Source organism: Patagioenas fasciata, unplaced genomic scaffold (genome assembly GCF_037038585.1).
Source record: "Patagioenas fasciata isolate bPatFas1 unplaced genomic scaffold, bPatFas1.hap1 Unplaced_14, whole genome shotgun sequence".
Taxonomy (NCBI): Eukaryota; Metazoa; Chordata; class Aves; order Columbiformes; family Columbidae; genus Patagioenas; species Patagioenas fasciata.
In genome coordinates, this window is record NW_027288555.1 from 574,047 (window position 1) to 598,125 (window position 24,079).

The window sequence follows — 24,079 nt, forward strand, 5'->3', positions numbered from 1 at the left end:
TTTAGCTTCCTGTAATAGACCATGCAGAAAGGTGAAACTACCAGGATAGATAAGCTGAGCAGTAGCTTGATTCTTACATTTCATACTTTCACTCGTGGTATGAAATAATGAAGACTTGAGAAACAGGTAAAAGGCCTTCTCCTGCCAAACACACCCGTGCAGAGGTACTATGGAATAGCTTAGTCTCTTTTCAGTCTGCATCCCCTCCCTCACCGAGGATATTTGTAGCAAGCTTTAAGACTAACCTTCAAAAGGTCTTAGAAAAAATCAAATTAAAAACCTAGTCAGAAAAATGGCACAGCTCTTTCTCTCACAGTGGACTGCGACATCCACGTCCCCCCTTAGTGAGGACCTATCCAGAGTGACACGAAAGGTTGTGGTGTAAGGAGGTACTAAATCACCACCTCTTCCAGCTTTTCTCATGCACCAGGGGAGAGCAGTGAAGCTCTATGACGTCTTGGCAAGGGATCTCACACGAGGGGCAGGGGAGCAGACTCCACCGGACAGTTTTGATAGACAAGGACTTCCCTCTCACCTGCCCACTGCAGTCACAGGGCTCGCTGAAGCTGACGGACTCCTCCTCTCTACTGTACATTCCCAGGCCAACCTTGGTTGGCTTTTGCTCAGAGTCCAGCTGGAATTTCATCCTGGCCAAGCTGTCAAAGAGTTTGGAAAGATGACGTTGCACCTGCAAAACGGGTTGTATAAATAAAGCAACCGAGATAGGACGAGCGGAATGAAGATCACTATACATGTCACAAGCAAAATCATGTTAACAAAATATCTTGGATATTTAGGTAGCACCACATCTTCTCAAATGTGGCCAACATACTGCCAACAAAAGCCTCTTGCTGTCTCTTGTAATACTTCCACCTATTTCTACGTAATTTAGAAAACAGACATGCCTTAATAAATCATGTTTCTCCATTGGGAAATCTTCCATACAGAGCAAAAGCATAGAAAACATTGAAACACCTCATGACTCCTACCCCAAATTTCCCTACATGTAGTGATGAGAAGTCTGTAGCCATTTCTCCACCTCATCCTATTCTCAGCACAACGTGGAGTTTTCTTCACTATGAACTTTCCTGTTTTTCCACTACTAGAAACTGATTTTGTGCTAGTGAAATATCCTAAATTCTCTTTCATGGAGAAGAAAGATCTTTATTTCTGCCTAAGACCTATGATAAACAGCCCAGACCTCCTATAGAACAACCATGTTCACCAAAAGCACTCTTCCAGAAGGAAAAGAATAATTCAGTTCTTTCCTGTTCACCTCCATCTGAGTCTGCAAAGCCAACAGGGAGATGCTGTGGGCTCTCAACATCAGCATCTGCCTGCTGGGAGCTGAGCAGGTCACCAGCACTTCTTCCAGACCACTGCGTAACACACAACTGCATCACTGCGCGCCCCACGCCAATGAAGGTGAGATTCTCCTAGGACTGACGTCCCCACAGAAAGGGGAAGCTCCCAAAGCAGTCCCAGACAGGAGCTGCCTCTCTCAATTACAGCAGAGAGGTAGAAAAACTCCCATAGGGGAGATGAGAAATGAGGGAAAGGGACCTGGGGGTCCTGGGGACAGCAGGGTGACCATGAGCCAGCACTGGGCCCTTGTGGCCAGGAAGGCCAATGGTACCTGGGGTGGGTTAGAAGGGGGTGGTCAGTAGGTCAGAGAGGTTCTCCTGCCCCTCTGCTCTGCCCTGGGGAGACCACACCTGGAATATTGTGTCCAGTTGTGGCCCCTCCGTTCCAGAAGGACAGGGAACTGCTGGAGAGAGTCCAGCGCAGCCACCAAGATGCTGAAGGGAGTGGAGCATCTCCCGTGTGAGGAAAGGCTGAGGGAGCTGGGGCTCTGGAGCTGGACAAGAGGAGACTGAGGGGGGACTCATTCATGTTTACAGATATATAAAGGGGGAGTGTCAGGAGGATGGAGCCAGGCTCTCCTCAGTGACAACCAGTGATAGGACAAGGGGGAATGGGTTCAAACTGGAACACAGGAGGTTTCACTTAAATTTGAGAAGAAACTTCTTCTCAGTGAGGGTGTCAGAGCCTGGCCCAGGCTGCCCAGGGAGGCTGTGGAGTCTCCTTCTCTGCAGACATTCAAACCCCCTGGACCCCTTCCTGTGGAACCTCAGCTGGGTGTTCCTGCTCCATGGGGGGATTGCACTGGATGAGCTTTCCAGGTCCCTTCCAACCCTGACATTCTGGGATTCTGCGTGAGATGCCCAATGCTCTGATGCTTTCAGAGAAGGAAGGGTGGAGGTGGATTTGTCCATCTAATTCTGACTCACTGACTCACAAAGAACTACAACCCTCCCTCTCATGAGCTGTGCTGCAAGTGGACGCAGCTTCTCACACACATACAAGCAGGGCCAAACCCTGGGAGGTGCTAAGTGACTCTGAGAAGCACAGGGCACTCAGCATCCCCCCAGATCACAGAATCATTTTGGGTGGAAGAAACCCTCAGGATCAAGTCCAGCCATACCCTAGCTCTGGCACTAATCCATGTCCCTAAGAACCTCGTCTAAATGTCTTTTAAACCCCTCCAGGGATGGTGACTCCAGCACTGCCCTGGGCAGCCTGTTCCCATGCCCCACAGCCCTTTCTGGGAAGAATGTTTTTACAATATCCAATCTGAACCTCCCCTGGCACAACTTGAGGCCATTAAGCGTATCTTGAGGCCATAAGCTTATCTCTTTTCAAACCGTAAGTAAACCGTAGAAACTTTTTCTTACATGTAGAAGCTTCTGGTCACAAATCCCCAGCTGCCCCTTCCCAGACCCTGTCCAGTCTGGAGGGTTCGGACACAACCCCAGCACTTGCTGCGATCCTGCTGCCAGAGCCCGAACGCACCTGAATCTGCACAAGTTCAGCACCCAGTTCACGAGGATAATGTCATTGTGTATTTAATCCTCCTTTAGGAATCATCAGACTTTGAAACTACATTGGGAAGGCTGAGAGTGTATCTATGTATGATACTGCTTGACATTTACTTTGATTTTACTGCAAATACTTTTGAATAACAGAAAACACCAGGAATTTCTTCTTACTCAATAGAGCATTTCAACACAGTATCTTTGCTTCCTGTGTTTTTTTTTTCCTCTTCATTTTAAATATCAATCAACTATGTATTTATGATACTCTGTGGGCTGAAATCACCCAGCAGCAGACACAGATAGAAGCAGCGTTAAAGGTTAGAGGTAAACAACAGCATTTCCAAATACACATGCAAACCTGCTCCATTCCTGTGCTCACATCAATACTGAAAATGGTGGAAAGCCTGAAGAAAGTGAAAATACTCGCTACCAAAAGACAGAATTAGGACTTTGTTCATCATCCAACACTCGCCTTTTGCTGTGAACGTTTTGACTGGTTTTATGCACCAACCTCTGAATAAAAGATGCGTCCCAAACAAGGCCAAGCAGAGCTGTGCAGGGGTGGGTGGCAACCCAAGGAAGTCCTGCCTTGGCCACAGCCACTGTCTGACCACCAGCTGTCTTACCTCTTCCAGGCTGTGTTCTGCTCTTCCCCTGTAAACAGGCCATCCCAAAGACCTTTGCATGGGGGAAGGAAGAAGTGGCTGACTAGCAGATGTCTCCTCTGCCTAAAAACAGAGACGTCTCCAAGCCCTCGGTTGTCAACACTGTCACATTTGAATGACCGGTCTGTGGCTCTTTCAACAACAGATGCTGTTTGCTGGCATCCCAGCTTGGGGAACCAAGCTCAGCAACAAGTTTTGGCTGAGATCCTCAAGAAATGGTTTCCCCCAACCTCACTGTATCCCAGCAGAAACAAACCCACTGTTTTTATGGTATCAAGAACATAGCTCTGCTCTGTGCAGTGCTTTCAGAACCATCTGCAAGCATCACCAGGGACAGATGGGACAACATACAGTGTGCGCATTGCCTTTCAGAGACGACAGATGAAGGCCAGCAGTGAAAGAGTTATTGTTAATCCAAGTGAGGGTGGGAGAAAAGGCACTCAAGAAAGGATAAGCTACAGCTGAGTCCCTAGACAGCATCTTCCACCCTGACATTACTGACAGCTGGAAAATGTGAAGGTGACATAGTGCAAGGCTTACCAGCTGTGGGTTGGTGCCATTGGAAAGAATATCCAATAAATCTGCTGAAGAAACAAAGTAAAATCTGGGAAAGGCCAATCTTTTCATGTCCAAATATTCAGCCAAAGCCTTCTCACACAGGGACAACCTGGGGAGAAGAGCAGAAAAATAGAGCCCAGGACAGGCGGGTGAATATCCTTTAATGTGTCGTGCTACAGTTTGGGTTATCGAGCAGATTCTCCCCTCCCAGGGGGAAATGCCAGACATGAGCTGAGCCTGCAGGCTGGTCCTTTACAGCATTTTCCAAATAGATAACAAAGCACATAGTAACTCATAGATCTCTCTCCACTCCCAAGGGTCAAACAGACAAAGAGTCAGAGAATCCTCACCAAAAAGCAGAAACACAGGTGGAAGAAGAGGCTAGAAAGGCTTTGCAGTCTGACTTACTGTTTTAGACAAGCTCTCAACTGCCACAGGTGATTTCACACTAGGATGAAAGCTTCCAAAACTGCTTTTATTCTAATGAGCACATTTTAAAGTCTGATTCAAACCTACTCAGCTTTTTGTGCTTGTGAAGCCTGAAAAGAAACTTGTTTGCTCCGTTCTAAAATGAATCTCTCAGTGTTTACATGTTAAACTGCTGCTGAGCTTTCAAAGTTCATAAATAACATGCAGTTAGTCCTCTGTGGGGAACACGGGCCTTATCTGTTTAGGAAGTAAAATTAGATCTCTATTTTAAATGGATAGTTATTACTGACACAACAGCTATCACGTTAACTTGTTAGGTGTGTTCCAGGTAGAGTAGCTCATATGTTAGGTGAGCACTGTATCCATCTCTGGACATTAAGGTCTTTCTCAGGGAGTTTAGTTATACCATCTGTGAAGGGTACACACACAAAGATAATTTTGTTAATTAAAGCACATGGGATCAGCTCTGCTGCAGATATCCCTGCTTGGACTGCTAAATAGATATTTAAGACACCAAATTTGGGGTGGCAGTGAGGCCACATGTTATTAAAACCAACTGAGTGCCTAGCTTTGTATGTGTGCAAATCAATATTCAAGATAAGAGTTTGCACATACGCAAAGCCAGAATCCACCTTGGGGGCTTCAGGGTGATGGATCGTGAATAAAAAGACTCAATGTGTGAATGCAAAGAACGCACAGTCCAGAAGGAAAGCCTTGGAGCACAGGTTAAACCAACTTATTAGAGCTGATCCCAGTCTCTGACAAAATCCTGGGACTGAAGTTGTACCTACCTACTCTGAATGTCCTCCAGTTGTTGGGACAGACCTGGTTTATTGGTGGCCTCAACCACATTTGGGGTTTTCTGAGTTTCATAGGCCAGTTCTTTAAAGTCCACATCAATCCCTTCAAAGCGTTTGGAGTCCTAAAAAGCAACACAAACATGTTCATGGTAAAACATGGATTTTGTGCTAAAGGTCTCCATCCTCTGGGTGCTGTCTTTGGGTTGAGGGGAAAACCTTCTGTCCAGTGCAGACAGGGACCCCTCCACCATTCCAGAATGGCTCTTCCACTGACTTGCCTGAAACTAGTCTGCAAACAGGCACTTGCCTTCTTGTCACTGTATCCCAAAGGGGTTGTGGATAAAGCGCTCCATGCAGGAGGCAATGTCTAGGACCAACCATTTTCATGGGATTTAATTCCCCTTGGAAAACCTCATAAATCTCTCTCTCCCATGTCCAGGTGAAGTACCAAGTTTCCCTGGCTGCAGCAGCAGGAGATGCTCCCACACCGTGGAAAGGCTCCCAGCCTCATGTGAGTGCACTCCTCCCCTCCTGCTACAGCACAGGAATCCCAACACCCATCCACAAAACGGGTATGATGACTCTTGTAGAGGAGAGCCCTTCCTTGCCTTCAATGAGGGTATGGAAACCCCACGTCAGCACCGGAGGCCCACATCAACAATTATGCTCCGTATCTAACAGGGACTCTGAATTTCTGGAGCTAAACACTGAAGAATAAAGCAAGCTATGTTCAAAACATCTCTGCTCCTCCCTTCTTCCCAGGTCAGGCCTCCTAAGTGAGGCGGGACACTGAACAAGTGTTCCAAGCAGTCCAGGTAACACTTCCACGCTACCCTGTGTTCAGCCCCAGGAGCAAGGCTCCATCTGGAAGGTTGAGCCCTCCCTACACTCACGCCACAGATCCAGCTCCAGGTGAGCATCCCACAGCCTGTCAGCACATCCCCCCAGCCCTGGATGCATCCTGAGGGTGCTCAGCTACAGAGACTTTGAGCTTCAGTCTTTCTTTTACGGAAGAGAAGCTGCTGACTGAGCCACCTGTGTGTCTGGAGCCAAGAGGGCCCCGTGTCCTGGTGCATCCAGCACAGCACGGCCAGCCGGGCAGGGAGGGGATTGTCCCGCTCTGCTCTGTGCTGGGGCGGCCTCACCTGGAGCATTCACTGTGTGCAGGGCTGGGGACACAGGAGAAAAGGAGATAAAGCTACTGGAGGGTGTCCAGAGGAGGGACATGAACTTGGTGAAGGGTTCGGAGGGGAAACCGTATGAGGAGCGGCTGAAGTCCCTGGGTTTGCTCAGCTGGAGCAGAGGAGACTGAGGGCAGAGCTCATGGGGCTGCAGGTTCCTCAGCAGGAGCAGGAGGGGCAGGGCTGAGCTCTTCTCTGTGACAGTGACAGAACCCAGGGAATGGCAGAAGATGTGCCAGGGAGGGCAGTGGGACATGAGGAAAAGGTTCTTCCCCCAGAGGTGCTGGACACTGAACAGGCTCCCAGGGAGGGGTCACAGCCCCAACCTGACAGTGTTCAAGGAGAGACTGGACAACGTCCTCAGACACATGGGGTGAATTGTGGGGTGTCCTGTGCAGGGACAGGAGTTGGACTTGACAATCCTGATGGGTCCTTCCAAGTCAGGACATCCTATGGTTCTATGGTTCATACCACTGCCAGACAGCTACTGAGATGCAGACAGCTGCCCAGCAGGATGCAAATGTAAATCATGATGCAATTTCATACATGACATTAGATAGCTCCTGGATATTAAGAGCTTGCTGGCACATGGTACAGCCTCAGGGCACTGGTTATCAGCACCTGTATATATTGCCCAGTGAGCGAGGTGTGCCCAGAATCATAGAATCATTTAGCTGGAGGAGACCATTGAGATCACTGAGTCCAACCATAACCTAAATCTAGTACTAAACCATGTTCCTCATCTATACATCTTCCAGGGATGGTGACTCCAGCACTGCCCTGGGCAGCCTGTTCCAATGCCCCACAGCCCTTTGGGGAAGAAATTGTTCCCCAGATCCAACCTCAGCCTCCCCTGGCGCAACTTGAGGCCATTTCCTCTGCTCCTGGCGCTTGTTCCTGGGGAGCAGAGCCTGACCCCCCCTGGCTCCAAGCTCCTTTCAGGCAGTTCAGAGATCAGAAGGTCTCCCCTCACCTCCTGTTCTCCAGCTGAATCCCCCAGGTCCCTCAGCCGCTCCCATCACACTTGTGCTCCAGCCCCTCACCAGCTCCATTCCCTTCTCTCAACTTGCTCCAGCACCACAAGGGCTTTCTTGGTGTGAGGGGCCAAAAACTGCCCCCAGGACACTCAGCACAGCGTGCTCTCTGAAGCAGATGGAGGAACAGTCCAAGCAGAGCAGAGTGCAGGGTTGGAGACAGAACAGTGTGTTGTCCAGGGGTCAATGGGCTGCGCACATCCCCTCGTGGGTGTTCGTCCCACAGCGGTGCTGTCAGCGATGCTGCTCGTGAACAGGGACGGGGGTCACACAGCCAACTGTGGGTCACTCGTGAGTGAAAGGCAGGTTCCTCCACAGGGCTGCGAGTGGTCCAGCGGGGCCAGGAACAAGCTTGGAAGATTTTCTAAATAATCAAGAGAATAGGGAATAAGACTGGAAGCTGGACTCAAAGACAGCCCTGAGGAGGTCACAACCCTGAGGAGGGCATCAGTGACAACTCTGCTCAATTTTCTGAAGCTGAAGTGGGAGAAGAGCTGCTCTCCTGCTGCACCAGCACTGGAGGCAGGGAAGCGGATACTGCAAAGCTGCCTGGTCCAGCTCTGATTTGACAACTTGCACCATCTGAGTAATTATCTCCGTCTTCTCCCCTCCAAGGAAAGAGGGAACATGCCTGTATCACTGAAGGCAGCCAGCAGCCTCCTGCTCAGCCTCCAGGAACTCTGCATCTGCTGTGCAATGGTGGAGGGGAGGAAAAACAGTTTCTCAGCAGGGTTCAGGCACAACCAACAGTACAAAAACAGCCTGGGGCAACACTGGGGAAACTGCTGTAGCATTAAGGGAGCCTCCAAGAAAGCAATGCAGCAAGAGAACAGTCCTGCTTGGGGGAACACGGCAATATAGACAACCTTCTTCTGTGTAATGGAGGCTCTTCTTCAACGCTTTCCACACAGGAAAAATAGGATTTGGGATTTCATACCTTAGGAAGCTGTGCCCGTATATCTTCTGAGCCTATGAATATGCTCTCCAAGTGAGACCACGTACGCTGCACTTCGAACCAGAGAGAAATGACGGAATCTGTTGTGGACAGCTTCCTCTGCCATATGGACACTTCCTCCAAGAAGAAAGCAATACATTTGGATGTCATTAAATTCTGCAGCTGCACCTGGTTGTCTTCTAAAGTTTCTATGAGTTCCTCGTCTGACTTCAGCAACGGGATGTTCGTCCGGGGGTGAGGCTCATACTGAAACTCCATGGTGCTCCAAGTCATTTTTAGCTCCTTCAGGACTTTCTCCATACTCATTTCTCGTACCGCTTTGTCCACAATGCCACGAACCTCATCCTCAAAGTTATGGAGGTTGAGCTTCAGGAGGTCAGCCAGCGCGGTGTCCGAGTCCATCACAAACCTCACACCCGTCACCTGCATCAGCTGATTCCAGTGCCTTTCCCTAATGGCGGGATTTTGAAGTTCTGCCACAGCTTTCAGGGCCGTCAGCATGTTCTTCACCTTGCTGTCCAGCCCAGTGAAAGCATCCCACGCCCTCACCTCCTTATCCAAATTCCGAATCTCTCTTGCAAACTTTTTACACTCCAGATCCATGTTTTCCACGTTAATATCCGCCCATTTGGTGGTCTGCCAGTCATCAAGGCAAGTGCCCGCAAGGGAGATCATATCCCAGAGCTCTTTGAGAAGACACAGCTCCTTTCGGCACTGCTTCAGTTGTTTATAGTCTGGCACTATGACTTCAAACAGACCAGCTGATTCATAAATCGAGGTCATGGCTGACTCCATTTGTTTAATCTCAATGTGCTTTGTATCCAGCAGTTGATAAGGCTTTTTGGTGTCAAACCTAGAAAGAAATGTTCATTCTTCATAAGTGATATTGTAACAACTTCTAAAGAAAACATAAAACAAATGGTGCCTCTGAGACACAAAGCAGACATGATACATCTATAGTACCCGTTGATGGTGCAGCCACATGGCACTGCTGACAACCCCTTTAAGCAATATTGTGCACTCAGCATCCAGATTGAATCTCTTGCTAACACCTTACAGTGTTTGCAGGGACAAAACACCCAGGGCATAACAGATACAACACCGTGAGCAGGCAGGAAATGTATGCAAGGGTTCAAGAACACATCCTCAGGACACTCCGAGATGATCCCATGAAGCTTTTCTTCCTCAGGGCTTCTCTGATGTTATAATTTCACTGTACCTGAACGGTGCTTCTTTCCGAAATCGCTCTCTGAATCTGTGTTGCTCAACATCAAACGCCGCACAGCTCTTGCGCACAACTGTCATTTCGTTCGCCTGCAGAGGAGCCACATGCTGCTTCACAGCTATCGCCAGCTTCTTTATATTGTTCCATTTTTCTGGCAGCTCCTGCAAGCAAAATTTAAATGACGGTAGGCAGTATTTGCTATTTGATATAAGATGTGACTGATCTGTTTATGGACAATCACAGAACAGGAAAAGCAACAGATTCCATGCCTAAAACTGCAAGGAAGTTTTGTTGTGATGCAAAAGCTAAACACAATTTGGGATAAAACTTATCAGTTATCCACAATTTTGAAGACGAATGAAGACTGAGACTTTAAAACTGACTGCTCTGATTGCAAAAACATGTTAAATAACTTCAGAAGAAGGGTCCCAGACCAGATCCTGGGCTCCCAGGATGGCTCAGTGGTTGAGAGAGCACAGTTCTCCTGACACCGAGCCCAGCGGGACCCAGAGCTGGCTGGAGGCAGGAGGGTGGGCTGAGGATGCAAGTTCATCAGATCGTCCGGCTTCCCAGAGCTAATTAAGAAACAGAGCCTGGGAAATTTCCAGCCAGCTCTTAGAGCAGAAGATATTATGCCAGAAGGACTTCTACAGAGCTTTCTGGGGCAAATCCCTCCAGCCTGCCTGTATAATATTAGTACTAAATAAGACAGTTTCTTTCTCAGGACTGCATCCAAGCTGCTGGTGCACAGCACTGCTAACAATCCACCCTTTGCACCTGGGATTTTATTTAGAAAGAGATTTGATTTCTTCTCTTCTCACTAGACTTCTCGAGCCAAATCCTCACCCCAGACAGTGACACCAGCCAGGGCTCTGCTGTCCTCAAGTCCCACAGCTTTGCTCTCCCACTTCCCCAGGTACTGTGCCAGCCTACAGGAAAGACTTTGGGCTTCTTTTCATCCCAGTGCACATAGTTGAGAAGACTAATGGAGATGCACCAACACTATGCAAAGAAGCGAAATAACCTGGAGGCAGCAGAGGCGGCCAGAGCAGGGCCAGTCCCTCCTGAGGGGTCTCTTTCTGGCACTTCATGTTCCAGTCTCTGTAGAAATCACTATCCATGACCATAGCAGGGCACACACGGAGCTGCTTCCTTGTCCTTCTCATACAAACTATCAGCTCCAGCCCATCCATCTTCATGGCCATGGAGGGAGCGGTACCTGGAGGAACTTACTTTGGTTTTCCTACTGTGTACAGCAGTGAATGAATTATTCAACTATGTGTTGCTGTCACTTGCCAGAAAGAACGAAACTGTTTTGTTATCTCCTCCATCTGAATGGCTGCCCTGCATACCTCATTTCTTCTGTCAGAAAAATAAATCAGTTGTTCAAATCTACACGCACAAACAGGCACCAAGCAAGCAGCTCTTGGGCAGAGGAATCAGCAGAGCTGGGTTCCCCATAGCACCATTTTTTATGCTGAACTGAAGCTGCTGTAGCAGCCAAAACATTCATTTAATGCAGCTCTTCTGTTTTTCAGGGTGTCTGTAGGAATCCAGTTATCTTTAGGACCCTTACCCGTGTCAGATTTGGTGATACAACCATCCGTGGATCACGGCTGCACCAGCAGAAAACTGGGGGATTGCTAAACCCCGCTCAGGTCCCATCCAAGCCTGCAGCAGAGGGAGGAACTTCTCCCCAAAAAGCTCTGCCTTAAACCTGGTGTCCTACACAGAGCCCTCTGCACACAACGCCCCGTGACTAAGGGGTATCCATCAGTACGCAGCCACACGCTCCTCCACCGTAACATGGTGACTGCTGCCAGTTCCCCAAGGCTGGCTGGGCATCCCACAGGCTTTTCCAACCTTCACCTCATGGTCCCCTGTCCAGAAATGAGAAGAATTCCCCAAAGAAAAATTGATTCATCAGGGCCAGATGTGGAAAGGTGCTGAAATACTTTCATAACGTGCTCCCAGTGATGTCCTTTGGGTCAAGCAGATTGGGTGTTATAGACCTAGTGGAGGACTGAAGCCCTATGAGAAGGCGACTCCTCTGCCAACATTATCCTTCCCATCTCCACGGTTGCCAAGAACTGGCTTATTTAAAAATAATTATAATTCAAACTAATTAACAGATGTATTTGAAAATGCATTAATTTTTTTCAAGAGTAATCGCTGAGAGTTGGAGCAGGCAATTCTATGTTTTTCATACATAACAAAAGGCTTAATCTCTGCTTTAAAAGAAAAACCTCAATATAACTCCAAAATTTAGAGCTATTAAGGCACATCCCACAATAGTAAAATACTATCCACTGAGGCCCTCTAATGACAGGGAGTGGGGCTTTAAATATTCCTGCAATGCTCTTAAGCTCATGCTCTTTGACGCTGGCTACTTGGCAAACCGCCGTGCCCACCGCAGCTTTTCACCCACCTCCAGTTGCTTATAGACTTCCTCCGGCAGCTCTTGCTCATACGTCTTCAGCAGTTCGACGGTTTGCTTCAGGGGCTCGAACATGGCATCGGTGACACTGTGCCTTTCCTTAACGGCCAGGAGATGCCCCATGATCTCCACCAAACCATCATAATCGCCTTTTTCAACCTTTTTGCTCAAACCTTTGTCAGCAGTTTTTATGAACTCGTCCAGGTCAGACAAGCTGTAGAACACAAAACAGGAAAGCACCAAATGAGAGCAGTTCCTACCGGAATCATCCAGGCAGCTGGACTGGCACGGAGAGGGAAAGGCCTGGCTAACTCTGCCCATCACATGGCAACATGCTGAGGGCATCAGAACCACAGTTCATGCTCACAGGGATCCATAGATGTGGTACAGCTTCCTGTGAGGAACGGATAAATGGGCTGGGACTTCACAGGTTGGAGAAAAGGCATTTGAGGAGCACAAGTCTTACGAGGAGCAGCTGAGGGAGCTGGGGCTGTTCAGCCTGGAGAACAGGACATGAGGGGAGACCTGATCTCTGCAACTGTCTGAAAGGAGGTTGGAGCATGGAGGGGGTTGGTCTCTTCTCTCAGGTAGCAAGTGATAAGATAAAATGGCCTCAAATTTCTCCTGGGGAGGTTCAGATTGGGTATTAGGAAAAAAATTATTCACAGAAATGGCTGTCGGGCCTTGGAACAGGCTGCCCTGGGCAGTGGTGGAGTCACCATCCCTGGAGGGGTTGGATAGACATATAGATGAGGTTCTCAGGGACATGGGGTAGTGCCAGAGTTAGGTTATGGTTGGACTCTGTGATCTTGATGGTCTCTTCCAACCAAACAGATTCTATGACTCTATCCTATGATTCTATAAGGGAGACCTGTGAGCTCGGGTCTGTGGTCTGAAGAGAGTGAATGTGAAAGGACAGTTTTCATGTCATCTCTTCCAATACAAGAATTCAACAAATGAACCTGGTAGGTTGTAAAGCTACAACAAACAGGGATTCTTCTTCGCACGCTGCCTTATTTCAGAGGGTAAGTCTCTGCTGCAGAAGGATGCAGATGTTAAAAATTCACAGCGGTTCAGAAAAGCAACCGAACATTTGTGGGAGAAAAAAAAATCCATCCAGGTCTTTAGATACAAAGGTACAACCCATGACTCTCAAAGTCCTCAGGTATGAATGGTTAGAGACAAGGAGACTATTTGGGGGAAGTTTCCCTACCTGCTTCTTGATCTCACCAGCTGCTGGACACTGTTAGCAGAGCTTGATGGGCTCCTGGATCTTTGGTCCTTTCCATTCTTCCCTTCTCAAAACGCTTACTTTTGAAGTGCCCGCTTAAATTCTGTGGATGCTGCTGGACCAAAACATAGCCCTAAACACTTCACCTATTAAAGACTAAACTGCTGAGTCAGGAGCTCTTAATAAGAACTCCTAAATGCCTGTTCTAACCTATGCAAAAACCTCTTTGCACAGGAATTATCGTGCTGAAAAGAACACAAGAGATCACAGCAGCCACCACACGCAGCAGCCTTCACTAGTACATATGTCTGTAAATATTTCTTCGTAAGCATCCAAGCCCTGTGGCATCCTTCAGCTGCTACTACTCAAATAAATCACCTAACACATCATCCTGCAGAGACCAGGCGGCTGAGCAGCTATTCAGAGCAGGGAACACATGTTAATTCAAAACTTACATCCAAAGCTCCTCCTTTTTGTAACCTTGAAACTGCCTCCCCATGACTGCTCATGCCAGGCAACCCAAATTACTTTTTTTACAAAGAGTGCACTCAAAAGAGCACTGCATTTAGAAACGGAGCAAGTATCTCATGGCATTAATGCAGCTTTACTGATGGCAAATTCAACAAAATAAGCATAGAGCCCTAGAAGAGATTAGATTAGTTGGACCAGGATGAACAGACAAACAGACATCCTGTCCAACACCACACAGTAGGTCGTAGGAGCATCAGCTCGCAGGATGTCGATGGTACCGAGTTCGTGGAACTGTTTGCACTTTACACACTCAGCTGGACCAGCTGCTCCCAGCAGAGACGAGGGGATGAAAGTTAGCAGAGATGCGATGGAGCTGGCAGGGGGTGTGTGCCCCCTCCTCTTGCTCCTGTATTAGCCTTTTGCTTATCAGTGTGAAATGATAAAGCCCAGCCAACACAAGAGAAACCCACTTTGGTTCTGGGAAGAAGAGGTAGAACGGTTCCTACCTGTGCATGACGTGGTCCATGAGATGCTGCTTGAACACCAAGCTCCACCGTTTAATCACATTCAGCAGAGACGCTTTGAAAGGCCGAGCATCAACTTTCATCCAACTCTGGAAAATGCTGATGGGCTCGATGCGATTCACCTCCTCATAGATCTTCTCGTAGGAGTCAATCTGCTCTCGGAACTGCTGCAGCGTGGGAGGTGACTCAGGGACCCCGTTCTCTGCATGGGCCTCGATTTCTGCCGCAGTGAGAATGTGCCCGTAGAGGAGGAACTGGCGGAAGAACTCCTTTCTGTCCTCCCCGTACAGGTAGGAGTAGTGGTCGAAGGCACTGCGGTAATCACAGCAGGCCGCCATCACGGCCTGCACACGCCCCATCAGCTCATGGCGCATGTCGGCCAGGTCAGCCATGTCCTCCATGTCAGCCTGGAGAGAAGAGGAGAGGAGCTCGCAGTGATGCGGGGGCAGCGTGGCACCTCCTCACTGCCACACAGCGTGAGGGAGCTCCACAGCCACGGACCTGGTAGTGGAGGAAGCCGCTGTGCTCAGCCAGCCTGGGCACCAGCGATGAGATCCGGTAGATGTCGTTGAGAAGACCTTCCACCACGTCGTAGAAGCCATCGTTTGTGCCAGGGTCCAAGGAGGGTTGAAATATCAAATCTGGGATCACCAAATCCAGCTGCACCTCAAACAGGGGAGGAAGCCCTGCCTTGGGATCTGGTAGGGAAGAACAGAGGTGCCAGGTTATTTTTGAAGGGGAGAAAAGTGATCTAGAGCCACCACTAACATCCCACCACAAGACACACACATGCCCCACAGGGACACCAGGCAGGTGGGACACCCACTCGCTGGGTCCAGTGACATTGTGTCTGCATACAACGCAGAGGGGAGGCTGCCAAACCAGCTGGTGTTCTGGTACCCACAGGAGATACTGGAGAACAGATGAGACACAAGTGATTTAAGGACCGGAAAAATGCTGTGGAGGGAAGCCTTAAAGAGACCAGGCTCTTCAGCTAATCAAAAGGGAGTCTGAGAGCTGAACAATTACAGCGCATAAGTACTTAAAGAGGAGAAAAACAACAGGAACCAAGAGGCTCTTTAATTTAGTGGAGAAAGGCATGAAAAAATAAAACACCAACTGGTTTCACAAATGTGAAATTATGTGCTTGTTTTTAACAAGATGGTGAGGAACTGGATGCAATTCTCCAGCTCAGTGTGCCTCCACATCCAGGAGGGAAGCGTTCTGAAGATGTGCTTTAGCTGGACACAGCTGCTCTCAGCAGAGTGACCCTCCGCGGCAGCCTTAGGCAGGAGCTCTGCTTTGGTGACCCCTCTCCTCACTCCTCAGTGATGGAGGTTTTTCTTTCATGTCTTTCATCCACAGAACCAACTCTTGAGACTCTCCACAAACGAAAGGTTGTGTCACCTTGATGCTTTGTGCATGGGAGGTCAGGAGATGGCTGATGCCCAAGAACAGACTGGGAATGATGCCTCAATTTTGTCTGTTCACAAATCCCAGCAAATGGTGCACAGTCATCTCTGTCCCTTCCCTTGAGCAAGGCTTTGCTCCAGTGACCAGGGGACAGAGTTACCCTCTGAGTCTGGAGGCTCCTCCAGCACTTGCTGTAGACAATGCAAGAGGCAGAGTAGAAAGACCACCACAAGTCAAAGCACAAAACAGAAACTTCCTTTTGGTGAGACTGAAGATGGTATCACGGCCAGAGCTGAGGAACCAGCAGTTACCTGTGTTTTCGAGGAGGTACTTGAGTGAGCACTCAATGGCAGTGAAGAATCCATCCAGAACTATCTCATCCACGTAATCCACATAGGCCTTCCAGATGTCAGATGCTGGGTCTGCAAGTAAGAGGCTCTGGTTTTCCTGGAAGAAAAAGACGACACTTTGAAATACAGTGGGGCTGAGTCTGTCCTACAAGAGCTGCCCACAGCTGAGGACTCATGGCAATGAGCACACAGGTACCAGCCCTGCGGGGGGTGAGAAACCAGACAGACGGATGTTGCTGCTGGTAGCATGGCCACAATTTTCTCCTTCTGTCAAGGGCTGCTTTGTCATCTGAAGCAACTCAAAATAACCACAAGGTAAAAATGGAGTGCGTGAGAGACTTAGCAGCCCTGCAACCTTCTCCTCCCTCTTCTCTGAGGCCAAAGGGCTCAAGGGTGCTTTGCAGACCTGGGCCAAAGGCTCATCCCAATGCATGAAGCCTCAGTCCTTGTGGCCTGTATAATGTTACCTTGGGTGGATGAGTCCTTCCAAGTGGACTGCTTACACCTCTGCCCTACAAATGGTCATCTCAAAACAAGAGAACTTTAAAATTCAGAAAAGGGTTTTTAAATAAACCAAGTGAAAACAGTTAAAGATTGGGATCAGAAGACAAAGGGTTGGCTTACAGCCTCCCTTCTCAGCTTATTGCGTTCCTTACCTCCAGGCAAGTTCACAGTCAGGAAATTCACGGTTTTCTAGGCCACAGAATGGCCCCATCCTTCTTGCGTCTCCTCTTCCACACCCACAAGACCAGCCTGGGTATCCATCCCCTGCACCTCCCAGGCTCTGCCGTGATCCTGTTCCGGCCTTGCTATGCCCTCTGAGGGCTCTTTCTCCTAAGCCTGCCAGGGGCTCTCAACACAGGCACGGGCTCAAAAAAAACGTAAGGTCCAGCTTGCAGTCTGCTGCCAGGGGTTCAAAGCTGGCTGTATTTCATCTCTGGGGACACAGGAGAGGGTGCCATTCCCAGTGGCATGGCAGCTTGGCACACATGAGATCATAGAATCATTCTGGTTGGAAGAGACCCTCAAGATCATCGAATCCAACCATAACCTAACTCCACCACTAACCCATGTCCCTAAGAACCCCATCTGTACATTTGTTAACACCTCCAGGGATGTGACTCCACCACTGCTCTGGGCAGCCTATTCCAAAGCTTCACAATCCTCTCTGTGAATTATTTTTTCCTAATATCCAATCTGAACTTTCCTTGGTGCAACTTGAGGCCACTTCCTCTCATCCTATCTCTTACTACTTGGGAGAAGAGACCAACCCCCTCCATGCTCCAACCTCCTTTCAGACAGTTGCAGAGAGCAAGAAGGTCTGGCCTCAGCCTCCTCAAGATAGAGTGGCATTGCCAATTGGGCTTGAGTCAACCCAGAGTTGCTGCTCCCCAACTTTACACATCAACGCTGAGTGATTAAACTGTTAACAGAGCAAGCCAGGGCTCTGGTGCCTTGCAGACTCACCTCCACATTTTGCTGACACAAGAGAAAGGGGAACTTCACAGGACTGAACACTATGGGAATGCCCATTTGAAAGCACCACCCCCTCTTCACCGTCCCATGCCCTTGTATTTGACAATGCCCCCTTGTCACTGGTGTTCTACTGAACCTTTACTCCAGAGGCCTCATCCTGGTGCAAAAGGGCAATGCAAGCCAGCATCTCACTGTCCTGCCTGTGCTTGTGGGTGCACGTACCCAAACTCTCTCTGCTCTTCTCTCAGCAGCCTCAAGACTCACCTGCTCAAAAGAAGACCTGAACACCCAAGGGAAACACAGCAGACCAGCTCTTGGCCCCTTTGCTGCTGTTCCTCCAGGTTTGACCAGCACAGCAGGACAGAGGCATGGGGACATCCTATTTTGGGCCACGGTGCCTTTCCCTCCCCCAGACCTTCATGCTGCTTTGCAGTTGGTCCTGCCCTGTGAGCCACCAGAGCAGCGGTGCCAGCCCTTCTGCCTTGGCCACAGCCCCATGTTCTCTCCGGTCAATTTAGGAAGTGTTCCCATCTTTTGGGTGTAGCTGGAGGTGGTTGAGCCTGTCACAGCTGTAGCAGCAGGACAACGTGGGCATAGTAAAATCCTCGCCGTGGGTTCAGAGGGTACAGAAGTGGGTCAGAAGCCCAAGGCTGAGTGCAGACAGTGAAGTAAGGTGAGCAACAAGGGCTCAGTGTCCCAGAGAGGGTCAGCCCAGTCTCTCCAGAGTCCAAGGCCAGATGGCGACCCTCAGGAGTGGGCTGGACCTAAAATCCATCTGCCTTCCAGCCAAGGTGCTGTCCCTGACACGCTAAAACCTCTGGGCAGGTGAGGCGCAGAGATTTGGGCTTTCTCCTGCTCTGCAAAGAGGACTCTCAGCTCTGGCAAAGCCACTGGAAAAAACCCAGGGTTCAGACAGCAGCTTTTTTCTTGTTACTCAGCTTCTCCCTGGACTGACAGCGTCACCTCCTGCTCCCACAGAGGAACAACAAGCCTAAAGCAGAAAGGTCAGCCACAGCCAGCTGCCTCTCCATTTTAAGGTGAATATTTCGGAGGAGTTTTTCCTCTGAGCAGGATCCCAAAGCCTGATGCACGACTCCCCTCTAGTGGCTTCACAAGAACCAGGACTGGGAGCCAGACTGGGCTGCATCGGCTCCCACTCCCGCTCCAAACTCGGTGCCTGGTCAGCAGCCCCGCACACTCAGCTGTACCAGCTCACCCATCAAAGTATTCCTTAATCAACAACAGGTAAGTTTTTCAAATGAGTTAAGGGAGTTAATTTTAAGGTGAAGCAGCTCTGGACATTTTCACCAGAGCGGAGAGACACCCAGAGCCTATGAAGAGTCAACAAACCCCTGGAGAAGGTCCCCCCTCACCTTCACCAGCAGATGAATCCTCTGCCCTGGCTCTCGGACAAGGCTGTAACGCCGTTCCAGGCGGTCCTGACAGTCCTCCAGGCTCAGCAGCGATTCTCTTTTACAATCTCTTCTCACAAATATGGGCGACGCCCACGATCCCACGATGGTCTGGATCTCCTCAACATTGTTTTTGGCTTTCTGTATCCTCTGCTCGAGGTCATGGACATCATCCATCACCATGGAGATGTGATCCCAGACACCTGGTAAAAAATGAGATGATTGACTACTTTTTTTCAGAGCTGCATGGCCAAGCTCTTGTGCACTCTCCATAAGACTTTTCCCCCACGGTTTCATGTATTTCTCACCCATCATTAACACAAGAGACTTACCACCTCAACCAAAAGAGTCACTTCTAGCTCCCTCCTACCCCAACAATCCATGGTACAGCTGCAGCCTCTGTTTTCTGCCAGGAGCACCAGCACCGTGGGGACGTCTGACACTTCCCCCTTTCCCGTACCCAGATTTAATCTGCTACCAGAGAGAGAACAAGGACAACAGGCTGAGTGTTCCTGCCACTGTCACTAGAGCAGGGACCCACAGCCCCACAAACACAGGCTGTGACAGCCCAAGGTACCAGCGAGGGCTGCATTTAGATTCAGGGAACTTCATCTGCAGGAAAGTCCCTTCATCTTTGTTGTGCAATGGAGAAAGAGTTTTTCAGCATGAGGAATTCTGCTTTGCAAGTTCCCAAGGGAGGACACTTGTTCCTGTTCATACCACAAGCCTGATGACAGAAATATATATTCCAACAGCGAGCAGTTTGCTTTCACCAAGAGGAAACAAATTGTCTTCCTCCATTCTGCTTTGCAGTTAAAACTGATCAAGCAAGAACACTGGTTAAATCATCCCAAAGTCACGGTGCACAAACCTCACCACTAACCACAGTATTTCATCTGGCTGGAAAGGATAACGAGGTGGCCCTGGCCCCCACCGGGAGAAGTCTGTCCCAAGCCAGATGGCTGGGCCAAGGGGTCCCAGTCCCTGCACAACTCAGGGAGAAAGCAGTGCCTTGGGGACACAGGGACATGACCACACAGTGGGTCACTTGGGCTGGCACGGGCAGGGAGCAGACTCTTCAACCCCAGCCTTGCCAGCTCTCACAAACCCCAATCTTGCCGTTTCCTCAGCATCACTGCTTACAGGGCAGCCTCTCTTCCCCAAAAGCCCAGAGGGAAGCTGAAGGGATCAGGATCCTGTCCCCAGCCCAAGCAGATCAAGGTAAGATGGGAAGGAGCAGGCAGGCTGGGGGCTGCCCTTTGTCTCCCCAGTGCTGGCTCTGCTGGAGAGTCCCCTGCCCTGCTGTGAACTGTCACTGGGAACCAGGCGATGGAGGCTGGGGACATGGGAGGAATCTGATGAGACCCAAGTGAGCAGGTTAACCATGAGCAATGTGCCCTGTGGCCAAGAAGGTTGACGGTACCTGGGCTGCGTGAGTAGGAGTGTGGCCAGCAGGTCGAGGGAGGTGAATCCTCCCCCTCTGCTCTGCACTCGTGAGGCCCCATCTGAGTGGTGTGTCCAGTTCTGGGCACCCCAGTTTAAGAAGGACAAGGAATTACTGGGGAGAGCCCAGCGGTGGCTACCAAGATGCTGAGGGGTCTAGAGCATTTTTCTTCTGAGGAAAGGCTGAGAGAGCTGGGGCTGTTGAGCTGGAGAAGAGAAGCTGAGAGGGATCTGATCAATGGATCAATATCTCAGGGTGGGTGTCAGAGGATGGACCAGACTCTGTTCAGTGGTGCCCAGCACCAGGGTGAGGGGCAACGGGCACAGACTGAAACACAGGAGGCTCCATCTGAACATGAGCAGAAACTTGTTTGCTGGGAGGTGCCAGAGCCTGGCCCAGGCTGCCCAGAGCGGGTGTGGAGTCTCCTTCTCTGAGACATTGAAACCCGCCTGGACCCACCTGTGTGATCTGCTCTGTGACCCTGCGTGAGCAGGGGGGTTGGACTGGGAGATCTCCAGAGGTCTCTTCAGCCCTCACCAGTCTGGGATTCTGTGAAATCCTGTACGGCCTCTTTTGCCCTAACACAGAGCTAGCTCACCCTCCATCTTCCAGTTGAGTGTTTCTTCTGCCTTCTTCAGCTTCAAGTTAATATCCCACAGCTGCTCCTGTATGAGAGGGTATTCGACCTCCAGGACTGTCTTCAGGACCTTGTTGTATCTGTTCACCATCAGCTCCAAGTTGGCCGCCAGCTGCCGGTATGACTCCTTGGAGGAATAGATTTCTGCTGCCGTGGGTGGGATGGCTCCCAGCCGGCTGCCAGACAGGTAGCTCAGCTCCCTCAGCACCGACACCAGCTGCAGAAACAAGGCAGAGAGCTGAATGTGAGACAATCCTCCCCATTGTGGCCAGGAAGGCTAATGGCATCCTTGGGTGTATTACAAGGGGGGTGGTCAGTAGATCGAGAGAGGTCCTCCTTCCCCTCTACTCCGCCCTGGTGAGACCCCATCTGGAATATTGTGTCCAGTTCTGGGCCCCTCAGTTCAAGAAGGACAGGGAACTGCTGGAGAGGGTCCAGCGTAGGGCAACAAAGATGATGAAGGGAGTGGAGCATCTCCCTTATGAAGAAAGGCTGAGGGAGCTGGGGCTCTTTAGTTTGGAGAAGAGGAGACTGAGGGGTGACCTTATTAATGTTTATAAATATATAAAGGGTGAGTGCCATGAGGATGGAGTCAGGCTCTTCTCAGTGGCAAACAATGATAGGACAAGGGGCAATGGGATCAAGCTGGAACACAAGAGGTTCCACTTAAATTTGAGAAAGAACTTCTTCTCAGTGAGGGTAACAGAGCACTGGAACAGGCTACCCAGGGAGGTTGTGGAGTCTCCTTCCCTGGAGACATTCAAAGCCCACCTGGACACATTCCTGTGCGACCTCACCTAGGTGTTCCTGCTCCAGCAGGGGGATTGGACTAGATGATCTTTTGAGGTCCCTTCCAATCCCAAACATACTGTGATACTGTGATACTGTGATTCACCTGGTAGACACCCTCCCGTCAATTCTGGGGATCTTAGGGGGTTCCTGCTGTTTTATTCACAAAGCAGTACGCTCTGAGAAGGGCCTGGACACCTCCTAGTCCAGACCATCTCCCTCCCATTGATCTTTGCCTCTGATTTGCTTCCCAGTCAAAGACATATAGCTCTGTTAACTACCCAGCCAGCAAACCCTGTGCAGCCTCTAAAAGCCATGATGATCTCTGGTCTTCTCAGCTACCCTCATCAATACAGTCTTTCAGCAATACTGTGCCTGCAGGAGGAGGCACAACCAAAAGCATCTTTGAGTTGTGATGGAACGGGATTGAGTGGGTTATTAAACTATAAACCCAAGTAGAAGTGAGTCCCTGCAACAAACGGAGCAGCAAGGTCTTCCAACGCAATATATCACTTCTAAGACAAAAAAAAAAAATCTTTGCTCAGTTTAGTGGCTTGTGAGAGGGAAAATGCTCCTGAAACGGCACATTTTGGCTGGGTGACAGAAATTCAGTATATTGTATGGGCAATGGCAGGGGTGAGGAGTATCTACAATACTAAAGTGACTATGTCCACAATGACAAGAAGAGGAAAGAAAGACGGAGCGCAGAAGGGTGAAGGGAGCAGTTTGAGGAGGTGGATGGAAGAGGATGGGATGGGAGGAAGGGAAAAGCAGGGGATTGAGGGAGCAGGAGGCCAAGTGAGATAGAACCAAACTCCCCTCCCTTTTATGCACTGGAATGTCTGAGACATCCCCACCATGGTGTCAAGGATGTCTTACCCTCTCTCCCTCTCCTCCATGGAAGGTGAGCTCTGGAAGATTCTTTAATGTTGAAGGGTTGCAAATACATCCTCCCTTTAGGCAAAATGAGGTGCTCCTATCTGCTCTGAAGGGCATGAAGGGGCTGCTAAGCAGGCACCTGAGGACATGAGGCAGTCCTCAGTACGGAAAGCTGAGAGCAGCGCAGAAGCAGTCAGAGACTGGAGCTGAGAACATGCTCAGCACGTCACAGGCTCCAAACCCTGGCACCAGGGTGAAGGGTGGAAAACATGCCCTGGGGCCATTTGCTTCCCACCTTAGCAAGGAGATTCCAAGGAGCTGGACAAATCCTTTGTCTGAGAGCCAAGCTGGAATGAGCTCTGGAACCTCAACACTTTTCTCTAACAGCAGCAAGTCCCAGGGAAAGGGGGAAGTGTTTGATGTTTTCCCAGGCCCCTGAGATTCAGCACCTCCGCAGCAAATGGCATTTCACATTTGAGAGGCCCCAGCTCTCATCAGGCCCCAGAACCTTTGAATCCACCTCTGCACTCTGCTGGCTTGGACCCTGCCTCTGCTTTGGGCAGGGGGATGGTCAGGCCTCCCTGTGCTGGAGAGGGCAGCCCTAGGGAACAGAGACCTACTGGAAGCCTCCTGCACCACAATTAAGGAAATCCAACAGCCACAACGCTGAAGTAACAAAACAAACCTTTCCTGGGATTTTTATACCCTTTCAGGAAGCTCAGATTTCAGGTAAACATAACACGAACCCACGTCTGTAGGATGATGCTCCTACGCTCCCCACACCAGCGTCAAACCAACCTGCTCTGGAGATGTTGACACCAGTTAACATCTGGCTACTCACAGACTTTCTGGCTTTAATTACAATCTGCGCTGCTTAAACTGTAATCCTGATATTTTACCAGGAGACAGAGCCCACAAAGGGGATGGTTAATTCATGTCACCCATAACAGATGCTCCAGGGACCTCAGCAGAACAGATCTAGTAGCGATCCCACCAGACTCGCCATGCACGGTGGGGCACAGCTTGGAGACGTGCCCTCCAGCAGACAGGAAAGCTAGTTCTTACCTGGGGATCAAAAGTAACTGTGATCAGTTTGGTTTCTGGATCTCGCCGCATAAGCGGTTGAGTAAGGTTGTACTGTGATTTTTCAGAGACTGTCTGGGACCAGGCTGCATAGAGCTTCTCCTGATACCTGCCGAAAAACAAACAAACAAATTAAAACATCCACCACGTAGCTGCCAAGCCCGCACACCAAGACATAGAACCAAATAAAAGCCAAGTCCACTTCTGAGG

The 24,079-nt window shown here is 49.7% G+C and overlaps 1 pseudogene; it reads right to left on the reverse strand.

Annotated features, from left to right (window-relative positions):
• The window catches only part of LOC139826744 (dynein axonemal heavy chain 9-like), a 70,388-nt pseudogene that overhangs the window by 25,822 nt on the left and 20,487 nt on the right, over positions 1-24,079 (reverse strand).